At 36.4% G+C, this 21739-nt stretch overlaps 1 long non-coding RNA gene and 1 other non-coding gene across 2 annotated transcripts; both read left to right on the forward strand.

Annotated features, from left to right (window-relative positions):
* The first annotated feature begins 2525 nt into the window (after positions 1 to 2525).
* On the forward strand, positions 2526 to 2598 carry TRNAV-CAC. The gene has a single exon. It is a non-coding gene; the product is annotated as a tRNA-Val (tRNA).
* Positions 2599 to 4096: 1498 nt separating this feature from the next.
* On the forward strand, positions 4097 to 7484 carry LOC115928474. The gene is made up of 3 exons (XR_004066074.1): positions 4097 to 4190; positions 5705 to 5796; positions 6940 to 7484. It is a non-coding gene; the product is annotated as an uncharacterized LOC115928474 (long non-coding RNA).
* Positions 7485 to 21739: the final 14255 nt, after the last annotated feature.

Consider the following 21739-nt stretch of genomic DNA (forward strand, 5'->3'; position numbering starts at 1 on the left):
TTCTAGTTTTCAAATCTATGGAATTTTTGTTAGAATCTACGTATGTTTCATTCAAATTAATGAACACATCTGAGAGAGGTGTCTAGATTTAGACATCGAAACTGTCACATAGGTAAATAATTTTGAAGGTGTCACATAACTCTTTTCCGATAATACGCATCTACATAGGAGTTACTCTTCCTCTTTATTCACGTATATGAACTCAAAGAGCATCGGAAAGCCTTCGAAAAGTGAAACTGGGAAATTCAGGTTGATAAAAATTACTTTATTACCAGCCTATATATACTTGACTGATCTCTGCGAAGTGTCTAACTTTTGTTTTTTTTAAGTGGCCCAACTATTGTGGAGCGTGTAAGCAGCGCTTTGTAACTGCAAGGAAAAGGCGCTACATCAAATATCTTTTGGATTGGATTGGATAGAATGCATATAAAAACGTAAAGAGCAAGAGCCAAACGCCAAAAATAGTATTGCCATATTTAAATGAACTCGATCTTCAAAGGTGATGGCGGAAGGATTAAATAAACCGTTTCCACCGAACATCGGCGCATCGGTTGCGCAGTCAGTTGATTTTGGCTTGGCAGGTGCTTCATTGGCTGAGAATGCTCACCAGGTGGAATCACCTGAGATCAAGAAGTCCAGATGGTACCTGCTATCTTCATCGTTACATCATGCCATAGGGGTGGCAGGGATCAAGTTTATATTCAATGGCGATAAAATAAAAATAAGGAGGTAAGTCGCACTAATTTAGACCTTGTAACAATTATTTAACATATAATCCCCCTAAACAGTCCTCAAATAACTAAAGGCATTGTTCTCACATTAAAAGTGTGGTGTGATTTACACGGAACTAGGAATGAGGTAGGGGGTACCCCAACATTTTTGAACTAGTACCTAGAAGAATGCAGTATAATGTTGCTATAGTTTAGTCAATAAAGGACACATGTCCAAACTTAGATGCAAATGACAAGTCGAAAAAACATGAATTCTAATTTATGCTAAGGGATACTATCCATGATCATTATTAGTTTAGATTTTGAAATGAATACAGAAGTTTCGTGTTTGAATTCAGATATATTTTTCATTTATTGTTTTATTTATTATTATCATTATCATTATTATTAATATTATTATTGTTATCATTTTTAATATCATTATTATTATTATTATTATTATTAATGTTATTATTATTATCATTATCATTATTACTGTCATAATTATCATCATCTATATCATTATTATTGATTTATATTTTCATTATTATTGTTATTCATGTATGTTCATGGTATCCTGTAATACTGGTAAAGCACGTACCCACTTTATCAAATGGAAAATATCTTTTCCATCAGAAGAATCCTAACTAAAAATATGTCGATGAAACGATTTAAAAATGAAATTGATGATAAACAGATGTTTGATATTTATTACAGTGTTGATTTAAATTATTTACTGTGTATCTTCATACATGCTTTTTACGTGCCATATATTTTTTGTGATGGTATCTCAAATAGGAAACCAATGCGTCAGGTATTCAAAGAAACCTGTTAACACCCTTTTGGATGTGGAATATGTTGATCTGCTAGACTTCCATCAGTCGTGATCTCCAACTACAATGCTTACAGGTAGCTTTTCTTTATAAAAGCGGACCAAAATTGATTCGAATTTCATGAAAAGACATGAAAATCATCACCAGAGATGAAGCCTTTAGTTTATTTAAACGTTTTGAGTTTAATAACAAAAACACCAAATGTTATGGTTCTACGTGATACATCGTCATCTTTTACGATATTATTGAACATGTTCAAGAGGGATTGGACAGAGGTATACAAACTGAATGGATAATCATCCGATGCGACGTTTCTATATACATTATGTACAGAAGAGTGGTATTTAGTCTAGATTCTAATGGATATTGCACAGGACTACTAATCCCCTGGTACGGATTTGTCTGGTACCGATAGTCATCGCACAATCCGATTGTAAACAAAGATGTATAGTACCTTGCTGATGATTCTAGGACACCTAACCCCTGGACGTCCACCCCCGGATAACCACCCCTAGTCAACTACCCCGACGATCCTTTAGGACAAATACACCCGGACAACTATCCTATGGGGTAGTTGTCTGGTGGGTAGTTGTCCGGGGTATAGTTGTCTGGGGGATAGTTGTCCCGGGGGTTGTCCTGGGGGTAGTCGTCTTAGATGGTGGTTGTCCTAGGGGTAGTTGTCCTAGGGGATAGTTGACTAGGGGTTATCCGGGAGGTTGAATGATCAGGGGGTAGGTGTCCGGCTACGCTTGCTTATACAAGTACTGAACAAGTGAGGAACTGAACACATTATGGGATGTATGAAATTTTCTGAACCCTATATAACTGATGGTACAACAACAGTGAATACATACTCGTATTATTGTTCAGCTTTGGGGCTTATTACTTGTGTAAAGGCTTAATAAAAAATCATTTGTCCTTCTACTTATGATGCGCTATTGTCAATTGGGGGTTAGAACCGTTGTAAAAGAACCCAGTAGCGGGTGTGGTGACTCAGTGGTTAGAGCGCCCGTCTCACGAACGGGAGGTCGTGGGTTCGAACCCCGGCCGAGTCATACCAAATACAAAGATTGGAGGAGGGTAGTAATATTCCCCCTCTTGTCGTCGGCTGAATCCGCCCCTTGGGACACGGTACGAATGTCAAAGGTTATCATAATCATATAACGTATTGACGACGGAATTAAGAATGCTTGATTAAGTTACACAATATATATACAGTTTATAGTATAAAAAGCTTTGTTTATGAAGACAACTTATGGCATTAGCATACATAGAAATAACAGCTGTAATCTATTTGAATATTACCCAGGTCCTGACAGAGAATGCAATCCACTAGAGATAGTGTGCATGAATAATGCAATGGGTAAGTACATCCTGGCGTGTTCAACTTCCCTCCTCCCACCGAGCTGTAATGGTGATTTTTTTTAAAGGGTATCATCATAATTATGAACAGGTTGCTCAACATGCTTAATTGCCATGTAATTAATAACGATCTATAAAAAGAGGATCCAGGTATACAAATGCTGAAAATTGCAGAAAATATAGTAACGGATATCTTACAAGTTCCAATAAAAAAAGCAAATGTATTTCCTTAAAGACAGTGGTCTGACCACTAGCTGTGTTTAATGAAATAAATTTGCGATTCAGCCACGAAGCTTTACTTGAATATTCTTATACTATACAAACGTTATTTTGAAATTATAGTAAATGAGCCATTCTTTATAAACCGAATTCTTCATGCCTATGCTGGGGATGTGATGGCGGCAATTTAAAAAAAAAATAAAACCCCGGATGTATATTCTGTATATCGAAGATGTAATGCATGACTGTTGCATGATCTCGAAATAGTCCCCGGGAAATATTATGATGGGATGAAATGACCACCCCTCACCTATTCAATGGCTCTGAATATCTGAATAGAGCGATCAATCCATGCTATTGTTCAAGTAACTATCATAAGTGTTTATGATCATACACGTTTTGTATGTAATTATATATTTTTATACGGAAAAAACCCAGACCCAAACCAAGAGGAGATTAAGAAAAAAAAAATATTAAGCATATCCATTTATATAAATACACTTATTTATAATATAATCATTATTTTGTAAAGCCCTTTTACATGTAAGGTCTCACAGTACTTTGAAGTGTTCAAACTAATTAGCATATTATTAGTGTTATTATAGTGTTATTATAGGCATAACAATCAATGATCTAAGAAGAATTTTGAAAGCATTTCAAAGAAGACAAAAACAAAGATTTGTTTAAAGAACACTTTGAGATCAAAGGCACCCAATGAAGAAGAATGACGAAAATGTCGTGACAGGATCATTCCACTGTTGGGGTGCAGAGGACAGAACGAAATATGAAGATCATCTAAATGAGCATTGATGACGTAATGACCTGAAAGAAACCATATTCTATTCACAGCTCATTCTTTCTCCAAAACCTGTCATTTTTGTTTCTGTGCTATAGAGGACTTCAATTCGAAGGCCACTGCTGCTTGCCCATGCCCCCGACCATGTGACGTTGTTACGTATGTTACCACGGTATCACAAGCCAAGTTTCCGTCAGACTTTTACAGTAAATTTCTTGCAGAAACACTGACTGAACGGCGGAATAGATCTCTTAATGCTGCCTATTTCAGGTAAGGATTGCTACTGCTTGTAGTTTGAGACCGGAGTCAGTACTTATAGGACCAATTTTTCGTCTGTGAAACACACAAAATAATGTAACAAACAAAAAAGAAGATCGATATCCAATAGACCGTTTTCGTATTTCAATGCATATGTCTTTGTGAGGTGCCTCCTGGCACCTACCTGGCACCAACTAAAGTAAGCAGTTCGCATGTTGACTATTGAAATGCAGTTATTCGTAACAGGTGAATGAAATGATTCCTATCGAGGCGCTTCACACAGACGTATGTATTAGGTTACATTACGAAAATGGTCTATTCCAGACGTCCTAGTTGAGGAAATGCCCACTGGACCGAAGTTTTGACATATTTTGAAGATTCAGGAAAATGTGTTTTATCTAATTTGTTCACACTTTTCTTCTCTCGAGAACCTTACGTTAACTGCCATGAAGCCCATAAATTTCGCATTGTTGTTATAAAAACATTCATATATCACTTCTACTGCTACTACTACTACCACTACTGCTACTTTTAGTAGCATTATTATTATTATTATTGTTACTATAACAATAATTTGTTATACTTATTGTAATTATTATTATTATTATAATTGTTGGTATTATTATTATTATTATGAATATCTTTATTTCTATCTTTATTCTTAATATTTATCCAAACAATGAAGTCCTATAGGAAGGAGATCCATTAATAGTTTGATAACAAATATATAGGTCTATAATCATGTTTTTAAATGTATTCTTCTATTCTAACGTAACATTTTATCCTCTTACCCCAACCGGCAGACTAATGACTACTAGAAAAAACATTTGTATCTAGCAATTGTTTACGAAACTCGGCCTCTTCCGGAAATCGAGCATACAAAGTTTACCCCAACCAGAAATCTACGCTCAGAGTTATAATTAAAAAAAAAATGTTTAGCGTCCTGCCTTTTTAAAAAATAGGAAGGAGGAGGCCCTTTTTTTTCTCAAAATGGCCGCTCGGTACATTTTCCCTGACAGTTGGCTATTTTTCAAGATGGCCGCCGGCATTTTTTAAAAAAAAATCAGAAATAGATCATTTGAGCAGGTCATGTTTTTTTTCTTAAAAAAGAAGAAAAAAAAGAAGGCGACCCCCAAAAAAGGAAGCGGGCGGGGACGCCAAACATGAATATTTTTTTACATGGCCTTATATGTTTAAGTAATATGGAGCTCGTTCATTCTAGGTAGCAGCAGCTGAATTATGGAACAGAATACCTGGTATTGTGGTGAGGCAGTCACAGTTGATCAATTCAAATACAGACTGAATAAGACTGATGACTCATCCGTTCACCAGCAGTTTTCCTTAGATCTAAATTTAGTTGGTATCTCATTTGAATGGTATCTTGAAATTATTGCCTAATTCTACCTCTTCCTTATTCTCCATAGTGCATCGCGACTGAAAGGTAATGCACTATACAATAACCGTTTGTTTTTATTATTACGAATTAAAATCTTTCCGTTTTGTATTACCTCTATTCTTTATTACAGCAACAGTATGTGTCTCATCAACATATTCTTTAATGAACTGAGTCGGCAAACAAACACTCAACAAGAAGCTTATGGGTTTTATAGTCTTCTTTGTTAGTCTGTAACACTCAGCTTAAAATAGCTTTTAAAGATATAATCAGGTTGTTTGATTTGTTTATTATTATTTTTATAATAAATTCTGCTATTAAAGGGAACCAAAACCTTCATATTAAGTTACTTTTATTATAAAGTTTAAGATATTTGAATAAAATCATTGAAAATTTGAACAAAATTGGGCAAGGAATAAGGAAGTTAAAGCATTTTGAAATGACTAGTCAGTAGTCACTAGAGGGCGATATTCAATTTGATGACATCATTTTGTGGACAACTCTCCATGCCTTTTGTACTTCAAATTTCATGTTTTACTTCTTTCTTGTGATTGAGATAATCTACTCCCCTAAAAGCAAGGTATAGAATGCAAAATGATATTCCACTTCACATGTTATGAAGTCGGATCAAGAACACAAATAAATACGAAGAAAACGAAGGAATTGTGAAATTTGATGTACAAAAGGCATGGAGAGTTGTCCACAAATGATGTCATCAAGTTGAATATCGCCCTCTTAGTGACTAGTCATTTCAAAAAGCTTTAACCTTCCTTATTCCTTGCCCGATTTTGTTCAATTTTCACTGATTTTTATTCAAATATCTTAAACTTGACAATAAAAGTAACTGAGTATGAAGATTTTGGCCCCTTTAAACTTGATATAGGTTAAATCAAAACGTATATTTCACAATGAAAATACTGTAATCAATGCATCAATTGCACTATTATATTGAATTTCATTTGATATAATATATTAAGGACATATTCATTTCACTCAGGACTGCATGAATTATACACAAACTTCTCAAACGTTGCTTCCTGAGTAAGGTGCAAGTACATACATCCATGAAAAATAGTGCTTTACTGTTACTACCTCTGGAATAAGGGTCGCTGTCTCACTTTTTTAAAGCTTTTTAAACCCTCCATCAGATAAAAAGCATTTTAGATGTCATTCCTAATCAAGTCAAGCTTTGAGTAAAAAGATTTTCAAGTTACCGTGAGCAGCGACTTTCAATCTGAGTTCAGTGGTTGCGTATGCTATCAAATAGTTATGCCTTCAAACTTTGTTTGAATTGTTCCACTTTTATTTTTGCTTGATTACCAAATCTTTGTTTGCCCCCCTTTCCATCCCTTACCTGACCCTAATTAGGTGACATCGGTGGCTCTCTTGGTATGTGGATAGGAGGGAGTATTCTTACCCTCTGCGAGGTTCTCGACATCATTGGTTATTCTATACACAAGGGAAGATCGTCTTAAAGCGACACTGAACTTGACTGAAGTGATGAACTTTCTGCCCTAGCATACTGTTCAGACCCATCTATACACAGAGTTTGGCCAACCCGGTTCGAGTTGTACACAATATGGCGACTACTGCTTTATTGGGCAAGCACAAAACAAAAGAATATACGCCATGTTGTGACCCAGGGAAACCAAGTTGGCTAAACTTTGTATATAGATGGCTCTGTTACTGTTCATTGCACAGCGTCATCTCATGATCAACTTGCCAACAGTGCGAAACCCAATACCTAATTTCCCATTCGCAGACACATGACTCGACGCGAAAACAGTGTAGCTAGGGAAGCAGCGAATTACGGGCTCATAATACTGCTGCAACTTAACTGAGATGGCGCTATAGGGGATTTTGAAGTAGTACGATTGTTTTCATATACATACACATGTATAACCAGAAAACTGTACAGATTTGCGTCGTATGTAGTAAAGGACTTATACATGACACTTTATAAAGCAATCACTATTGTATCGAGAAAGCCTAGGTATTTCTCCCAGAATCTTTTCATGCGAGTGAGTAAAAAACCAAGGGAACGTCTTGACTGGAGGAAGCATTAGTTCTTAAAGATTATTTGTCTACAATGTATGAGCAAGAATCAATCATTATAGACTGGCCAGGAGCTAGTCTTCAAAGGGTCACTCCAGTTCATCCAAAACTAATTTGACACTTCCTTGGAAACAGACAGACAGACAAACGAACACCAAAGCCTTTTGCCCGAGCTTTTCAGCCCTAAAATCCTCGAGATTTAGAGAAGAATCATTTTCACATTAAAACATTAATCACACAACTGAAAAATGTTTGACTTAGTTCAGTTCAATTATCAGTTTAATCAAAGTGTAGTCTTGTATTTTTAAGTTTCTTGCAGAGGCGAAATGTGGTGTCGAATAATTCTTTGGGTTATTAACAAATTTTGAAATTATATTACTTCCTCAAAAGTAGCCAAATGATATTGTAAGGATTATATAAGTACATCATTTTACTTTCTTCACCTGTTTGGCAAGGCATACTAAAGGAGCGGCTTGCTAAGAAATTTTGGCTATTTGACCACCATGCTAAAATTTTACAATGCATGTGTTATAAAGAAGTAGTTGTAATAAATGTAGTAATAGATGTACTAGTAAGTGAGTTGTAATAATAGTGTGGTTGAAAATGCAACTTTGTTTGACCATAACTCCTGTCGATGTCTATGGCGGAACTTATTATTTGTAATAAGCTCTGCATTTATACAATGCAGTATCTATTCTGAGTTGTGATTATGCTCAGTTACTTATCGATTCATATGCAGCCAAGATTACTTAAAAGCCAATGAGTTACCATTTGGTGATTGTAATAAGAGGCGTAAAACAATCAGGCAATTATATAATGCTACTTCTTTCTGCCTATACCTAAGAATTCTAAAGTCATAACTAAACATGAGCTGTAATGCACTGGTATAAAAAACTCACCACGACATTTACGTATCTGTGTTTTACCGTGTTAGATGGTGAGATGGTAGTGTACTAAGATTAAACAAGGAGTTATAAGTTAACTCCTTATATAGTTTAATCATGGATCCTACCAGGCAGGCGCGTACGCAAGGGGGGGGGGGGGTATTGGGGTAGAGCCCCCTCCCCTTTGGTATTTGTTATGTGTGTATTTTGGAGGAAATCCCCCCTTTGGGGTTTTTTTTTAAATAAAAAATTATACAAATGGCTGACCTAAAAAAAGTTGACCTCCCCCTCCCCAACGGAGCAAAATGTCAATTTTTCAAATTTCGAGACCCCCCCCCCAAAAAAAAAGTGTCCTCTTACCCCCCCCCCCCCCCCCCCCCCCGCTTATTCAACGGCTGGCTGAGTCGTTTCGAAAATTTCGGCCCGATTTAAAAATGTTAACCCCCCCCCCCCCTGAAAAAATCCTGCGTACGCGCCTGCTACCAGGTAAATGGTCAACTTTATATATTTTGTTCTAGTTTAGCTGAATAAAGAAATGGATCTAATCTGTCAATTTAAGCAACTTTTTTTCGGAATCTATTCTTTAATATCGTACGTAAGCTAAGTACCACTCAACTAATGCAATTCAGCTATCATCATAAAAGTATATGGCGCCAACTAGTGTTATAATTACATAATCATCGTCATCGAGAGAGGGGTCTTTCCATATAATTATGACGGGAACTATTGCAACATTTTCACCCAACATGTAAGGGATCATTTGCCCGCAATCGTACTGGCGAGAAAAAAACAACAGCATCTGGATAAGAAAGAAGAGGGAGAGAGAGAGAGGGAGGGAGGAAGAGAGAGTGGGGGAAAGAGAGTGAGAGAGAGAGAGAGAGAAAGAAAGAGAGAGAGAGAGAGAGAGAGAGGGGATAGAGAACAAGATAGATTACAGGGATAGTGGACATTTTCGAAAAATTATGGCAATTTGTTTCTGCTCTGTGGCTGCTATTAAAGATGTATTTTAATCAATAAACCAGTCCTATTACAATCATTTTTGCATTACCCTTTTAATGTGAGTGTACTGTAATTGTCTATATTATATATGTAAAAGTAACAGCTACATTCGTGGGAGCATACAATTCACAAGTCTCTCTGAGCTTCGTTGGAACCGGCTAGACTATCAACGTCATAAATTTGGCACTCCATGATACTTTATTAGTTGTTTTCCTTTTTTTTTTCTTTGGGATGTTATAGAGACAGATCACCAGCCATATTTGGCAAAAAAACAGAGACATGAACAAATTATTCCAACGTAATGGGCAACAACTGTATCACATCCAGGGACCTATCAATATGTCAATATTAGCTTAGGTCTTATCCTTGAACCCATGGCCCCAACATTCTGTTATGAGACGATTGTCAATTTTTTTTGAAAAGAATTGAATAGAAAAGTTTATAAAGCTTAGACTTTTCACATCATTCTGTAAAGGTGAAATGAGGAAGTCTATGCGAACAATTTTGTACCGCCGTTTTATTTATGTATTCCAAATTGTTAACGTCATCAGAACATGTTTAGAAACTAATTTTGAAGGGGAAGCCCACTCTCATATCAAGGCGTTTTCAATAAAAGCAGACAATTTGGGAAAGACGCATATCGACATAGTTGGGGCGGACTATGGATTGTCATGTGAGGGGGAAGGGCGACCCGACAGTAATTTTATATTAACGAAAAATCATTTGATGATCGAAGCTGGTCCCCTGAAGTAAGAAAACAAAAGTTTATAATATGAAAACAAGAAAGGGTTTCAGATTCTTTTCTCCATAATTGTTATATCCCTCAAAACCTCTGCGAGCCCTACCTTGCCTTCGCAGTGGCGGTGAGACCATTATCTTTTCCTTTCAGGTTTATTAACTTGTAACATCCTAATTAGGTGTAAGGTATAACTTCTGGTTTCGGAAAATCACCTACGAAAACACTTGTACAATATTGTATACTTAAACACAAATTATTATAACTTTAACGCAAATTTATTCTAACAACATTTTGTGTTATCGAGTTGTTTGTTCAAAGTGACAGAGCTGAACTGAATGGAACTGATGAACTGTGCTGTTTATTTGAGAGAGGAATGGGTCTTATGTGAAAGAGAGAGGGAGATGGATAGAGAGAAAGAGAGAGAGAGAGCGAGAGAGAGAGAGCGAGAGAGAGAGAGATAGAGAGAGGGAGAGAAGGAGAGAGAGGGACTGATGGAGAGAGAGAGATGGAAAGAGAGGGTTAGAGAGAGAGAGAGAGAGACTGATGGAGAGAGAGAGAGAGAGAGAGAGAGAGAGAGAGAGAAGATGCCAAGCTCCAGATATACCAAATGACTCCATTTTAGGATCAGTCTATAACCAACATGATCCCTACGTAAGAAATGGAATAGCCCGGTGGGGTCTGGTGAACAGCTGGAATCCGCGAAAGTTCATGATTCCCCGTGGGGGCTTGGCTGTTGTTATTGTGTTTGTGCTGTGTTTTTGTTTAGGGGGGGGGGGGGGGGGAGACTACCAACCTTTTTTCTCCACATGTTGGTCAGCCTATGTACCAAAGTTAATATGTATCTTTTTCATCGACCTCTACTGGGTCTTGCCATTCCTCTATCTTTCCCTCTTTGAATGAAAATAATATGAACCACCATCCTGTAATGATAGTAATAAAAATAATCATAATAAACAAATAGTAATAATAATAGCGATAGCATTTGCACATTGCCACTCCCGGCGCTCCATTATTATTATCATGGCTTTAGCACGGCTGCCTTTATTAAAAGCATTCGAGCATTTAAAGTAATTCATTCCTGGAAGGTACCCGTTTACCACACCTGAGTGGAGGATGGCAACTGTAGATTAATATCTTGCCAAAGTACTGCGATAGGGATTCGAACCCACCACTTTGTGGTTCAAAGTCCGGATACTTATTTACTGGACCACGACACCTCTTTAAACAAGGGGTCGCTTGAAGGGGGTTGGGGGATGATTGATGTAGAAACCCCGTACGAAATTTTATGTCGACAAATTTCTTCATTTTAGAGCTTTAACATACATATTTAATACATGTGTACATATAAATAATATCATATTTTTTCCCCTTGTGATTGTCAGCAAATATAACCCGACACCTACAATTTAGAATATTGTATAGGGACGTCAGAAAGTATATCGTGCAAACTGCAAAACTCCGTGCGGGTGTTTTTAAAGGGTGATCTTGGTACACTATCAGCAAACAAAAGAAAGAAGGAGGAAAAAGAAAAGACAGAAGGATATTTTAGTGTAGTAGATTGGCGATGTGGTGTGCATTTTCATTTCTAGATCCAAGATACTCGTGTATAGTATTTGAGATACAAAATTATCGGTTGGCATTTCGAAACCTCTCATACTTTTTAGAAGAGAGGGTAGGTTTTGAATAAAATGGTAAAAGAGGGGCGTTTCACTCTAAATACATTTTAACTTTTTCGCCTTAGTAAGGGACTTATTTGAACATTTTCTGCTAAATAGGTACCTCGTTAAAATCTTGGAACCATACATAACTTGTCTGCAGACACATTTATTCAAAATTTCTTTTGATGATTAACTCACTCTGTTCACATTGATTTATATTTCATATGTATTGTAATATTTCATATATATTGTAACTTGTAGGTTTATTTGTAATTTTTTGTTTTTTATTTGTTGATCATTGTATTTTCCTTGTTATAGCGCTTAGATACTTCGGTGGTAAGCGCTTTATAAGCACCGTTTTTATTATTATTATTATGTGTAACAACCGTGTAATACAGACAGGGCACCATACAGGCATTCACATGTCGTACATAATGTTGTCTACCTAAACATACCCTCACATAATTATGCATGTCTCAAGTTCACGCTCTGTATGGAATTCAATAGGGGAAGTATGCTAACCGCCCAACCCAGTCTTCATAACGTTCAAGGCCGCACCATACCAATAACAGTGTTGATACCAGGCGCGTACGCAGGATTTTTTTCAAGGGGGGGGGGGGGTAACATTTATAAATCGGGCCGAATATTTCGCAACAACTCAGCCAGCCGCTGAATAAGCGGGGGGGGGGGGTAAAATAAAAAAAACAACAGAAAATGCAATAAATTTTTAATAATTTATTGCATTTTACCCCCGGTTCCCAACATAAAAAATCTTCTGTGTGCCCATGCCTTGAGCCATAATGCATCGCCGTCGAGAAGATTTTTTGATTTTGGGGACCGGGGTAAAATGCAATAAATTATTGAAAATTTATTGCATTTTCTGTTTTTTTTAAATTTATGTAAACTGCCCCCTACCCTAGCCCCCGCTGCGTACAGTCATGGTTCAGTGACAAAACAATGCCCCCGTAACTGTGAGGCCCCAGGATCAAAACCGTGTCGATGTGCTATATTAGTGCCCTTTTGTGGGGGTATTAAGCCTCATTACTGTCATTTATGACTTGAGGGCGTAGGTCCCCTAATTAATAAGCATAGTAGCATACACATGCTTTAGCAGTCCCGCAAAAACACACATTTGCATATTATTATTAAATAAAATCTGAGAATGTATACTATTATCTAGATCTATTATTTTTAAATAATTTTTAAAATAATTCCATGAATTGGGGTAAAACTAAAATATTCCACCTTTATGAGCGACAGTGTAGTATCGTTTTGAGGATATGCTTTTACTGACATAATATTAAGAGATAAGTGACGATGATATTGAAGTGTTTCTCCGACCCCATGTGTTACTTTATGCTGATTGCATCATAATAATGGCTGGATCTGCTGAAGAGTAGCAGTCTGCCTTATCTGCTGCACAGGGGCGGCCGAGCGACTTTCAAAGTGGGGGGCACCAACAAAAAAGGGCACTTTCTGGAAAAAAGGGCACCTACAGTGGGACATCTCAAAGCGAAAATATACAATTTTTAGACATTGGTATATACCCCTACATTGTGATTACATTATCAGGGATGATTTCAATATTTGTTCCTCTTCATACATCATACAAGATATCGCTTAAGCATCAAACTTTACAGCTGGGTGTGATGTCTGAATATACATTTACGAGCGAGCGAAGCGAGCGAGACAATTTTGAAAGATCTGTGAGGTCGCAGTGCGAAAAATTACATCTTATAAAGAGGAAAAAAGCCAATCGTGATGGGGTTATAAGCACATTTTCATAACGGAAGACTGAAAAGACCTTTGATAAGTAACACAATTGTATAATCTTTAAATGCGAGCGAGCGCAGCGAGCGAACTTTGGGGGAAACTGCTCTTAGTCGCTTTAAATAAGGGGCACGTTTAATGATTACATGAAAAGGGGACAATTATCGAAAGGGATAAGACACTTTTTAGAAAAGAAAAGGAGCACGTGTATAAGTACAAAGGATAATTATAAGAGGTGAAAATGAGGCATTTTTCACTTGAAAAGAGGCACTCACCAGTGATGAAAAGGAGGCGTTTACGAAAATGGGAAATAGGCATTTGTTGACGGAAAAGGGGCACCCATCAGATTTTAATAGGGTCATTTATAAGAGGTGAAAAGGGGATAGGTCCCTTATTAGAAAGGAAAAGGGGCACGTATCATTATTAAAAGGGGAATTATCAGAATTGCAAAGGGGCACTGACCAGATATGAAAAGGGGCACTTATGAAAATGTAAAAGGGGCACTTATAATAAAGGAAAATGTGCATTTGTTGAATGAAAAGGGGGCACCGTTCAGATGTTTAAAAGGGGCAGTTATGAGAAGGGGAAGGGGAAGTTATGAGAAGGGGAAGGAGCTCTCTCTTTTTAATGGGGGCACTTATCATAAGGAAAAGGGGCACTTATTAGAACAGGAAAGGGGAAGTTATGAGAAGGGGAAGGAGCTCTCTCTTTTAATGGGGGCACTTATCATAAGGAAAAGGGGCACTTATTAGAAAAGGAAAGAGGAAGTTATGAGAAGGGGAAGGAGCTCTCTGTTTTTAATGGGGGCACTTATCATAAGGAAAAGGGGCACTTATTAGAAAATAAGAGGGGCACATGTTAAAATGAAAGGTGCGCACATCCGAGTTTAAAAAAGGGGTAGTTATTAAAAGGAGAAGGGGCACTTCTTACAAAGGAAAAAAAGGGGAAGTTGTCAAAGTAAAAAGAGCACCTCTCAGTTTTGAATAGGGCAATCATCAGAGGTGAAGGGGGCACTTATTAAAAATGAAAAGGGGCACTTCTCGTACCTGAAAAGAGGCACTTACTAGAGATTAAAAAGGGCACTTATTCAAGATAATTTCAAGATTCATGAGAATGGAAAATGAACATTTATTGCAAAGGAAAATGGGAACATGTCGAAGGAAAAGGGGAAAGGGGCACTTTTACTAAGTAATAGGGGCACTTGTCAAAGTAAAAGGGGCACCTTTCCTATGTAAAAGGGGCACTTTTCCTATAGAAAAAGGGGCATTTTGGGGGTATCTGCTGCATATTAGTACTGGGAGATTTGGAAATTGTTTGTTAATGCCAGTAAGACTACATTTTTTAAAATTTTCTCGCGAGGGAAAGTTCATTAATACCCTGCATCTACTTTGGTGATAGTTATAAGATTGATTGTGTTGATGAATATACTTATCTTGGTACTACCTTTAACTATAATGGTACCTTTTGTAATGCTATAAATAAGTAGGTTTTACTCAAGCCAGGAGAGCCATGTTTCATCTTTCTTGTAAAGCTAAGAAATTGTGGTTACCAATTGAGATTCAATATGAGCTCTTCTATCAATAATAGTTGTTCCAATTTTATTTTATGGGTGTGAATTGTGGGGGTTCGAAGACTATACTGAAGTGTTTTTTAGGAAGTTTCTCAAACCCTGCTTAAATTGAACCGTGGTACTGCAAGTTATATATGTATATGGCGAAGTTGATAGATTTGTTTTAGCTAGTAAAGTGGAGAGGCGTATGATAAATTTTTGGGCAAAAGTTACTCATTGAAAGAAATTTAAACTGTCGTGTACTATTTACAATTTGTTACGCAAAATATCTGATAATTGTTATTTTGAATCGAATTGGATTACAAAATGAAAAGTATCTTAGACATGAGCGGAATCTCAAATTTATTGGTAGAAATACCCCCTTAAACATAGAATGGGTGAAATCATCTATGGATCGTAGATTAAATGACACTGATTTGCTAAACTGGAATGAAGAAGTTAGTATAAAATGTTTATGTTTCAATTACGGGATTTTGAAACAGGAATTCGGTATGGAACAATATCTGTTAAAGTTGGATTTTAGTGATAGAACATCTCTTTTAGTAAATATCGATGTGGTAATAGTAAGCTGCCCGTCACTCAATGTCGTTATTTTATCTTTTATCCAGCTTTTGATAACATTCGTAATAAGTAGTACATGTATGTTAAGAAATATTATCACAGTAGACCTAACATCAAATTTCACCAGTTGTTCAATATAACTTGTGTTAAACAGTTAAAGAATCTTTCTACATTCTTGTAAAATCAATACGTCGAATTTTAGAATTAAAAAAAAAAAAAAAAAAATCCCCAAAGCATTAGTGACCCTCGGTTTCTACATGCACATGTATACATCTATATATATATATATATATATAATAGATTGTATACATTTTAAATTTGTTTTAGCATTAGTATACGTGCTGACAATATTTGTAATATAAGGTTTATAGTTTTACAAGTCTATTTTTGGGGGTCGTTGTTCATTCGTTGAAATCTTGCCTTCACTTTATTATGTGTTTAGTTTGCTACCAAAGAACCCCTCTTTAGTAAGATACATATATGCTTTTTGTTTTTTTAAGTGTCTGAATTGTAAAAGATCTTTGTACCATTTATCTGTATTTCTTCAATGCCCCAGGTTGGGTCGTTTACGAAATAAAAAAAACCTTTCAAACTTGTTTAACCTGTCAACCGTATTGAGAGCTAGCAAAATATTCCCCTATCATGCCTATAGTACGTTGCCCCTATGTTCATTCATTCAGTAATATACGGAATTCTGGCGACTTAGATAGGCAACAAATTCATAATGTCAAAATGGTAAAAAAATGTAGATCGCAATGAAAAATTTAACATATTTCTTAAAGAAAGAAGAAAGAAAACAAATGGAGACCAGCTTTTTGACAAACATCTCATAATTTACTTTTTTTGATACTTAGACTAAAATAATGTTCGTATTCCTTACGTACTGTATGCAAATGATCTAGGCAGAAACTACAATTATCTATTCCGTAAAATCCACAAATTTTCCATTTTCAGAAAGACAAAATATTTCACGAAAGGTCATGTGACATAATAATGCCACACAGGGGCGTACGCAGGATTTTTTCAAGGGGGGGGTTTTTAAAATATTTTGCTCCCGAAAATTTGAAAATCGCGCCGGCCGAAAAGTCGCTCAGTGGGGGGGGGGGGGGGGGGGGGGGGGGGGGGGGGGGGGGGGGGGTAAGCGGACACTTTTTTTTTTTGGTCTCAAAATTTCAAAATTTGACATTTTTTTTCGTTGGGGGGGGGGTAAGGTCACCTTATTTAGGTTAGCCGTGGGTATAATTTTTTTTTTTTTTTTTTTTTTTTTTTAAATAATAAAAAAAAAAAAAAAAAAAAAAAAAATACCAAAGGGGGGGGGGGGGGGGGGGGGTTTGAACCCCCAAAACTCCCCCCCCCTGCGTACGCCCCTGGTCACAGCTATATTTATTTACTTGATCGTTGTCTAGGTCTCCAGATCTTTAAAGTTGTAATTTGTGAATGGCTCAGCCGAACATACACTACGTGCATGTTCTGTAATATTAACATGACTTATTCACATAACTGCGACTTAATTAATATTTTCCTATTGACATTACTGTTTACTAGGTTAATGATATATGTTTATTTTGCAAACGAGTATTATTTTTGTAACTGTTCTGTATAAATGTTATAAACGATGTAAATATGTTCATTCAGGGCCCCATGGAAGACCACTACTTGTTGGTGAATGGGCTACCCTGTCAAAAGAATAGAAATAGAAATAAAATCTTTTACAATCTTGCATACAATTCACAAGTCTCTCTGAGCTTCGTGGGAACCAGTCATACAACTATTAACGTCATAAATGTGGCATTCCATGATACTTTATTCTTTTTTTTTCTTTTTGGGGTGTTATAGAGAATGAGCACCAGCCATGCTTGGCAAGACATCTATGCTGCACTCCTGTGACTCATTTTAAAGAGATAGGTTTTGTACTTTGTACACCATGAACCCACTTCATAGTACATTCATAGTACATTCATGTGACTCACGGTGAAGACTATGAAAGGCTGCTGTACTGTGTACACAATGAACAGATACTTGTGAAAGAAAGGAGGGTAGTGTACAATTGTATTCAGAATGACTGTACACTGTTGCCCATGGAGTTAGAATAATTTGTCTTTACCTCTTTTCATTAAACGATTGAGACAATATGATACATTCTTGACAGACATAGCTTATATCATTTCGGAACCTTGTAGATCAATCTAAAGAGTCATAGAGATTGACCAATATAGCTCTGGGAAGATATCAACTTTATCTACGACAAATAAATCATATTTTCAGGATTATTTCATGAAAAGAAAAACAAATTATTCCAAATTAATGGGCAACAACTGTATCACATCCAGGAAAAAAATTCTTCGAGATAACTCAGTGGGGGGGGGGGGGGGGGGGGGGGGGGGGGGGGGGGGGGGGGGGGGGGGGTAAGCGGACACTTTTTTTTTTTTGGTCTCAAAATTTCAAAATTTGACATTTTTTTTCGTTGGGGGGGGGGTAAGGTCACCTTATTAGGTTAGCCGTGGGTATAATTTTTTTTTTTTTTTTTTTTTTTTTTAAATAATAAAAAAAAAAAAAAAAAAAAAAAATACCAAAGGGGGGGGGGGGGGGGTTTGAACCCCCAAAACTCCCTCCCCCTGCGTACGCCCTGGTCACAGCTATATTTATTTACTTGATCGTTGTCTAGGTCTCCAGATCTTTAAAGTTGTAATTTGTGAATGGCTCAGCCGAACATACACTACGTGCATGTTCTGTAATATTAACATGACTTATTCACATAACTGCGACTTAATTAATATTTTCCTATTGACATTACTGTTTACTAGGTTAATGATATATGTTTATTTTGCAAACGAGTATTATTTTTGTAACTGTTCTGTATAAATGTTATAAACGATGTAAATATGTTCATTCAGGGCCCCATGGAAGACCACTACTTGTTGGTGAATGGGCTACCCTGTCAAAAGAATAGAAATAGAAATAAAATCTTTTACAATCTTGCATACAATTCACAAGTCTCTCTGAGCTTCGTGGGAACCAGTCATACAACTATTAACGTCATAAATGTGGCATTCCATGATACTTTATTCTTTTTTTTTCTTTTTGGGGTGTTATAGAGAATGAGCACCAGCCATGCTTGGCAAGACATCTATGCTGCACTCCTGTGACTCATTTTAAAGAGATAGGTTTTGTACTTTGTACACCATGAACCCACCTTCATAGTACATTCATAGTACATTCATGTGACTCACGGTGAAGACTATGAAAGGCTGCTGTACTGTGTACACAATGAACAGATACTTGTGAAAGAAAGGAGGGTAGTGTACAATTGTATTCAGAATGACTGTACACTGTTGCCCATGGAGTTAGAATAATTTGTCTTTACCTCTTTTCATTAAACGATTGAGACAATATGATACATTCTTGACAGACATAGCTTATATCATTTCGGAACCTTGTAGATCAATCTAAAGAGTCATAGAGATTGACCAATATAGCTCTGGGAAGATATCAACTTTATCTACGACAAATAAATCATATTTTCAGGATTATTTCATGAAAAGAAAAACAAATTATTCCAAATTAATGGGCAACAACTGTATCACATCCAGGAAAAAAATTCTTCGAGATAATTCAGGAAAAAATAATATCTTTAAAAAAGAAAATTATTAAAAAAAAAAAAATTGGGGGGAAAATAAAATTGGAAAAAAAGATTTCAAGGGAAAAAAACAAATTCTTAGAAAAAAAAAAAGCATTTTTCGGGGAAAAAAAAATTGAAAAAATAAAGACTAGGGGAAAACAAAAAATTCGAAACAAATTATTGACTCTCGGTATTGGTGTAATTTGCGTAATTAGTCCTAGAGAGGGCAACATGCACTGATTAAAAATATATTCATTTTACCAGCTGGTTAATATCACACTGGAAAGTGACCGGCCAGGAAAATATAACAATTACGCAATTGATATCACGTGACGAGCTTTGGACCAATCACGTCTCGGTTTCTGTCTAAGCTATCTAATATATGCCTTTTTCATCGACATCCACTGGGTCATGCCATTCCTATATCTTTCCCTCTTTGATTGAAAATAATATGAACCACCATCCTGTAATGATAGTAATAAAAATACTCATAATAACAAATAATAATAATAATAATAATAATAATAATAATAATAGTAATAAAGTCTTGTATGGCGCTAGTGTTTGCACATTGCCACTCCTGGCGCTCCATTGTCATGGCTTTAGCACGACTGCCTTTACAGCACTTGAGCATTTTAAGTATTTAAATCCTGGAAGGTACCCGTTTACCTCACCTGGGTGGAGTGGGGCAACTGTAGATCAATATCCTGTCAATTACTGCGATAGTACCTTGTGTTTCACATTCCGGAGACTCATTCACTGGACCACAACACCTATTAAAACAAGGGATCGCTTGAAGGGGGGGGGGGGGGGGAGGTGTATGATGTGAACCCTCGTATGAAATTCTATGTCGTCAAATTTCTTCAATTAAGAGCTGTAACATAAATATCTTATACATGTATAGATAAAATATATATTTTCCCCTTGTGATTGTCAGCTTAGGCACGTCGTTGGATCGGTGTATTGAGCGCTATATCAAAAAACGGATTATTATTATTATTATTAACATTTAAAATGGTCTAGTGAAGTCAGATAATATATCACGCAAACTGCGAAATTCGGTACCGGTGTTTTGTAGGGGTGTTCTTGTTACAATATCAGCAATCAAAAGAAAGAATGAGTGGAAGAAAAGAAAGACAGAGGGATATTTTGGTGTAGTAGATCGGCGATATGGTGTGCATTTTCATTTCTAGATCCACGATGCTCGTGTACAGTATTTTAGATACAGAATTGTCGGTGTGCATTTTGAAACCTCTCAAATTATTTAGAAGAAAGAGGGTAGATTTTGAATAAAATGATAAACGGGCGGTTTGCTCCTAAATACTTTTTACTTTTCGCGTAATTAGAAAATTATTTGAACCTTTCAAAACTTCAAAATTACTTTTGATGATTAACTTAATACTCTGTTCACATTGATGTATAGTTCATATGTATTGTAATATTTCATATATATTGTAACTTGTAGGTTTATTTGTAATTTTTGTTTTGTTTAATATGTATTGTTGATCATTGTTGATCATTGTATTTTCTTTGTTATAGCGCTTAGAGACTACGGTGGTAAGAGCTTTATAAGCACCGTTTTTATTATTATTATTATTATTATTATTATGTGTAACAGCCGTGTAATACAGGCAGGGCACCATACAGGCATTCACATGTCGTACACAATAATTGTCTACCTAAACATACCCTCACATATGCGTGTCTCAAGTTCACGCTCTGTATGGAATTCAATAGAGGAAGTATGCTAACCGCCCAACCCAGTCTTCATAACGTTCTAGGCCGAACCATACCAATAACATTCATGTTAGATACCGGAAAGGCAGTATCACTGCACATCTGCTTTATATAGCGTGTTCTTCATACTCTACTGCAGTCATATTATACAGGCGATTCTTCTAGGACATCATGTTTTGTTCGACTATCAGCCGTCTCTTCCTTTGCCATTTGGCAACAGTGTTAACACTCTATGCTGCTATATCGGTAAGTACAACTCCACCATTGTCGGGAAACAATGCGTATACCATTCTTCAGTTTGTGCGTATGACAAGGATTATAATGATGGTCATTCTTAGGAAAACATATGTCAAGGAATAAGAGCCAGGTAGTATAGTTTTTAGGAGATGCTTTTACTGACATAATATTAAGAGATAAGTGACGATGATATTGAAGTGTTTCTCCGACCCCATGTGTTACTTTATGCTGATTGCATCATAATAATGGCTGGATCTGCTGAAGAGTTGCAGTCTGCCTTATCTGCTGCATATTAGTACTGTGAGCTTTGGAAATTGTTTATTAATGCCAGTAAGACTA

The sequence above is a fragment of the Strongylocentrotus purpuratus genome, unplaced genomic scaffold, assembly GCF_000002235.5.
Source record: "Strongylocentrotus purpuratus isolate Spur 01 unplaced genomic scaffold, Spur_5.0 spur5_scaffold_3, whole genome shotgun sequence".
Classification (NCBI taxonomy): Eukaryota; Metazoa; Echinodermata; class Echinoidea; order Camarodonta; family Strongylocentrotidae; genus Strongylocentrotus; species Strongylocentrotus purpuratus.